At 52.0% G+C, this 6,218-nt stretch overlaps 1 protein-coding gene across 2 annotated transcripts in view; it reads right to left on the bottom strand.

Moving 5' to 3' along the window:
• The window catches only part of vsir (V-set immunoregulatory receptor), a 57,230-nt gene that overhangs the window by 44,885 nt on the left and 6,127 nt on the right, over positions 1–6,218 (bottom strand). The window lies entirely within an intron of this gene.

Raw genomic sequence — 6,218 nt, forward strand, 5'->3', positions numbered from 1 at the left:
TCCTACAGCTACCACTGATCCTTTTGGATAAGAAATTAGGAGCAGGAGTACCAATGACATAGGTAAGAGAAGGGACGGGGATTTAAAGCAGGAATTTCTGGAGCTGGGCTGGAAGCTGAGAGCCAAGACAAAACATGTGGTCATCTCTGGTACGTTGCCGGTGCCACGTGATAGCGAGTTGAGGAACAGGGAGAGAGTGCAGTTAAACATGTGGTTGCAGGGATGGTGTAGGAGGGAGGGTTTCAGATACGTGGATAATTGGAACACATTCTGGGGAAGGTGGGACCTGTACAAACAGGACGGGGTGCACCTGAACCAGAGGGGCACCAATATCCTAGGAGGGAAATTTGTTACGGCTCTTCAGGGGGGTTTAAACTAATTTGTCAAGGAAAACCCCAAGGCTTTTTACTCTTATGTGAGGAATAAAAGAATGACCAGGGTGAGGTTAGGGCCGGTCAAGGACAGTAGTGGGAACTTGTGTATGGAGTCAGTAGAGATAGGCGAGGTGATGAATGAATACTTTTCTTCAGTGTTCACCAAGGAGAGGGGCCATGTTTTTGAGGAAGAGAAGGTGTTACAGGCTAATAGGCTGGAGGAAATAGATGTTCGGAGGGAGGATGTCCTGGCAGTTTTGAATAAACTGAAGGTCGATAAGTCCTCTGGGCCTGATGAAATGTATCCTAGGATTCTTTGGGAGGCAAGGGATGAGATTGCAGAGCCTTTGGCTTTGATCTTTGGGTCCTCGCTGTCCACGGGGATGGTGCCAGAGGACTGGAGAGTGGCGAATGTTGTTCCTCTGTTTAAGAAAGGGAATAGAAATGACCCTGGTAATTATAGACCGGTTAGTCTTACTTCGGTGGTTGGTAAATTGATGGAAAAGGTCCTTAGAGATGGGATTTACGACCATTTAGAAAGATGCGGATTAATCCGGGATAGTCAGCACGGATTCGTGAAGGGCAAGTCGTGCCTCACAATTTTGCTAGAATTTTTTGAGGAGGTAACTAAGTGTGTTGATGAAGGTAGGGCAGTTGATGTCATATACATGGATTTTAGTAAGGCGTTTGATAAGGTCCCCCATGGTCGGCTTATGATGAAAGTGAGGAGGTGTGGGATAGAGTTGGCCGATTGGATAGGTAACTGGCTGTCTGATCGAAGACAGAGGGTGGTGGTCGATGGAAAATTTTCGGATTGGAGGCAGGTTGCTAGCGGAGTGCCGCAGGGATCAGTGCTTGGTCCTCTGCTCTTTGTGATTTTTATTAATGACCTAGAGAGGACACAGGTTTAAGGTGCTGGGGGGTAGGTACAGAGGAGATGTCAGGGGTAAGTTTTTCACTCAGAGGGTGGTGGGTGAGTGGAATCGGCTGACGTCAGTGGTGGTGGAGGCAAACTCGTTGGGGTCTTTTAAGAGACTTCTGGATGAGTACATGGGATTTAATGGGATTGAGGGCTATAGATAGGCCTAGAGGTGGGGATGTGATCGGCGCAACTTGTGGGCCGAAGGGCCTGTTTGTGCTGTGGCTTTCTATGTTCTATGTTCTATGTTCTAGAGGAGGGGGCTGAAGAGTGGATCAGTAAATTTGCTGATGACACCAAGATTGGTGGAGTAGTGGATGAGGTGGAGGGCTGTTGTAGGCTGCAAAGAGACATAGATAGGATGCAAAGTTGGGCTGAAAAATGGCAAATGGAGTTTAACCCTGATAAATGTGAGGTAATTCATTTTGGTAGGACTAAGTTAAATGTGGATTACAGGGTCAAAGGTAGGGTTCTGAAGACTGTGGAGGAACAGAGAGATCTTGGGGTTCATATCCACAGATCTCTAAAGGTTGCCACTCAAGTGGATAGAGCTGTGAAGAAGGCCTATAGTGTGTTAGCTTTTATTAACAGGGGGTTGGAGTTTAAGAGCCGTGGGGTTATGCTGCAACTGTACAGGACCTTGGTGAGACCACATTTGGAATATTGTGTGCAGTTCTGGTCACCTCACTATAAGAAGGATGTGGAAGCGCTGGAAAGAGTGCAGAGGAGATTTACCAGGATGCTGCCTGGTTTGGAGGGTAGGTCTTATGAGGAAAGGTTGAGGGAGCTAGGGCTGTTCTCTCTGGAGCGGAGGAGGCTGAGGGGAGACTTAATAGAGGTTTATAAAATGATGAAGGGGATAGATAGAGTGAACGTTCAAAGACTATTTCCTCGGGTGGATGGAGCTATTACAAGGGGGCATAACTATAGGGTTCATGGTGGGAGATACAGGAAGGGTATCAGAGGTAGGTTCTTTACGCAGAGAGTGGTTGGGGTGTGGAATGGACTGCCTGCAGTGATAGTGGAGTCAGACACTTTAGGAACATTTAAGCGGTTATTGGATAGGCACATGGAGCACACCAGGATGATAGGGAGTGGGATAGCTTGATCTTGGTTTCAGATAAAGCTCGGCACAACATCGTGGGCCGAAGGGCCTGTTCTGTGCTGTACTGTTCTATGTTCTATGAGTGGGCCATTCAGCCCCTCGAGCCTGCTCCAGCATTCAATAAGATCGTGGCTGATCTGCCAATCAATCACTTCAAATCTGTGCCCTCTGCTTATTAACCCTTTCAGACACTGGAAATAAGTTTCTCCTCAAACTTGTGAAGGGCTGAGATACAGTAACTAAACACCTCTACCAGATTTCACCTAACCTTCTCTGCTCTAAGGATCTCAGTATCTCGGGGAGGCCCCGGCCTAGTGGTATTATCACCACACTATTAATCCAGAAACTCAGCTAATGTTCAGGGGGTTCGAATCCCGCCACGGCAGCTGGTGGAATTTGAATTCAATAAAAAACAAAATCTGGAATTAAGAATCTACTGATGACCCTGAAACCATTGTCGATTGTCGGAAAAACCCATCTGGTTCACTAATGTCCCTGAGGGAAGGAAATCTGCCGTCCTTACCCGGTCTGGCCTACCTGTGACTCCAGAGCCACAGCAATGTGGTTGACTCACCAACTGCCCTCCAAGGTCAACTAGGGATGGGCAATAAATGCTGTCCACCCAGCGACGCCCATGCCCCACGAATGAATAAAAAAAAGTATTCCCAATCTGTCCGCATAACCCCCGGAACCATTCTGATAAATGACTCCTGTACCCTCCCGGAACCACGAAGTAAAGTAAAAGAGATGTCCAACTTCTTTCCGGGTCATTCCTCGGATTCCCTCTCTCTCCCTCTCTCGTCACTGGCAACAGTGTGGACAATCTGCAAGATCTGCCCGAATGTGCCAAGGATTTTTTTGCAGTCCTCCCAAACTTGTGACTTCTACCCTCCAGCAGGACAAGGGCAGCAACTGGGGAAATCTAAACGGTTCAGTGAGTAACCTTCCTACGCATCATTTATTTTATTTTTTTAAACGTGTTGTTTGCGAACACTCGGCAGCCTGACAGCAGTGTGGAAAACAGTTCATCTCCCTGTTTCCATCAGAAACTGGGTGTAATTTCCAAGCAGAGACACACACCCCCAGTACGACTGATTGCCAGAAGTCTGAGATGTTTGGGTGTGTTTGAAAACCACAATTTTCCACACATCGTTTCCTACTGCCCACGCGGACAAAATTCCGCAGGAGGGAGGGCAAAGTTGGAAAGTCACGCAGACATTTTGTGCTTGAAAGGTAACTGAGTGCATTGCTGGAAGTTTCTTGGTTGGTGAGCTTAAAGTTTCTGGGTGAGGGAATGCACGTGGGCACTTCCGATTCCAGTCAGACTAACCCAAAGGAGGTGTTGAGTCAGTGTAATCACTTTGATGGGGATTAAGCGAAACATGATGGGCCAAACTCAATCACATTTCCATAACCCAACCATACATCAGAATAGAGAGGTGTGTGTGTGTGTGCACACGCCTGTACGTGAGTGTGTGTGTGCCTGTGTGCACGCGCAAGTGTGCCTGTGTGTGAATTTGCAAGTGTGCCTGTGTGTGAATGTGTGTGCGCACGCCTGTATGTGTATGCGTGTGTGCACACCTGTGTGTGCACTGTGTGTGTGTGCACGCACCTGTGTGTGCGTACGCACCTGTGTGTGCGTGCGCACCTGTGTGTGTGCGTGGGTGCCTGTGTGCATGTGCGCGCGTGCCTGTGTGCGTGCCTGTGTGCACCTGTGTGCGTGTGCATGCGCACCTGTCTGCGTGTGCGCCTGTGTGCATGTGCGCCTGTGTGTGTCTGCGTGTGCACCTGTGTGCGTGCACACGCGCCTGTGTGCGTGCGCGCCTGTGTGTGTCTGCGTGTGCACCTGTGTGCATGTGCACCTGTCTGCGTGTGCACCTGTGTGCATGTGCACCTGTGTGCGTGTGCACCTGTGTGCGTGTGCACCTGTGTGCATGTGCACCTGTCTGCGTGTGCACCTGTGTGCGTGTGCACCTGTGTGCGTGTGCACCTGTGTGCGTGTGCACCTGTGTGCGTGTGCATGCACACCTGTGTGCGCCTGTGTGCATGTGCGCCTGTGTGTGTCTGCGTGTGCACCTGTGTGCGTGCACACGCGCCTGTGTGCGTGCGCGCCTGTGTGTGTCTGCGTGTGCACCTGTGTGCGTGTGCACCTGTGTGCGTGTGCACCTGTGTGCATGTGCACCTGTCTGCGTGTGCACCTGTGTGCGTGTGCACCTGTGTGCGTGTGCACCTGTGTGCGTCTGCGTGTGCACCTATGTGCGTGCACACCTGTGTGCGTCTGCATGTGCACCTGTGTGCGTCTGCGTGTGCACCTATGTGCGTCTGCACATGTGTGCGTGCGCACCTGTGTGCGTCTGCATGTGCACCTGTGTGCGTCTGCGTGTGCACCTGTGTGCGTCTGCGTGTGCACCTGTGTGCGTCTGCGTGTGCACCTGTGTGCGTCTGCGTGTGCACCTATGTGCGTCTGCACATGTGTGCGCGCGCACCTGTGTGCGTCTGCATGTGCACCTGTGTGCGTGTGCACTTGTGTGCGTGTGCGCGTGTGTGTGCGCACCTGTGTGCGTGTGCGTGCGCACCTGTGTGCGTGTGCATGCGTGTGCGCCTGTGTGCGTGTGTGTGCGCACCTGTGTGTGTGTGCGCCTGTGTGCGTGTGCACCTGTGTGCATGTGCGTGCGCACCTGTGTGTGTGTGCGCCTGTGTGAATGTGTGTGCACACCTGTGTGCGTCTGCATGTGCACCTGTGTGTGTGTGCGCCTGTGTGCGTGTGCGCCTGTGTGCGTGTGCACCTGTGTGCATGTGCATGCGCACCTGTGTCTGTCTGTGTGTGCACCTGTGTGTGTCTGCGTGTGCACCTGTGTGTGTCTGCGTGTGCACCTGTGTGTGTCTGCGTGTGCACCTGTGTGTGTGTGCGCCTGTGTGCATGTGCGTGCGCACCTGTGTGTGTCTGCGTGTGCACCTGTGTGCGTGCGTGCATGTGTGCGCGGGTGCGTGCACGCCTGTGTGTGTCAGTATGTGAGTGCGTGTGTGTGCCTGTGTGCGCGCGTGTGTGTGCGCGCGCGTGTGTGTGTGCGCGTGCATGTGTGCCTGTGTGTGAGCGTGTGCGCCTGTGTGAGCGTGTGCACCTGTGTGTGTGTGCCCGCGCTTGTGTGTGTCTGCGCGCCTGTGTGTGCCTGTTCGTGCCCACCTGTGTGTGTGTGTGCCTGTGTGTGTGCCTCTGTGTGTGTGTGTCAGTATGTGAGTGCGTGTGTGTGCGCGTGCATGTGTGCCTGTGTGTGAGCGTGTGCGCCTGTGTGTGCCCGCGCTTGTGTGTTTCTGCGCGCCTGTGTGTGCCAGTTTGAGCCCACCTGTGTGTGTGTGTGTGTGTGCGTATGTGTGTGTGTGCGCGTGTGTGTGCGCGTGTGTGTGTGCCTGTGTGTGTGCCTGTGTGTGCGTGTGTGCCTGTGTGTGTGCCTGTGTGTGTGCCTGTGTGTGTGTGCCTGTATGTGTGTGCGTGTGTGTGTGCCTGTATGTGTGTGTGCCTGTATGTGTGTGTGCCTGTATGTGTGCGTGTGCCTGTATGTGTGTGCCCCTGTGTGTGTGCCTATGTGTGTGTGTGTATGTGTGTGCCTGTGTATATGTGTAACTAAGTTAATGACTCATGCTGTGGTTAGAGGAGAAGGTTTCAAAATGAGATGGGGTGAGGTCGGGGGCGAGGATGATATTGTATTGTAAATTGAGATTGAAGTTCATTGAAGACTCATGTTGAAAGTTCCTGTGCAGTGGTCTTTGGAGGATGTGTGTGGGCTGTGTAGGAGGCAGCGTGTTTGATCCTTGTACACGG

Source organism: Mustelus asterias, chromosome 28 (genome assembly GCF_964213995.1).
Source record: "Mustelus asterias chromosome 28, sMusAst1.hap1.1, whole genome shotgun sequence".
NCBI classification, from domain to species: Eukaryota; Metazoa; Chordata; class Chondrichthyes; order Carcharhiniformes; family Triakidae; genus Mustelus; species Mustelus asterias.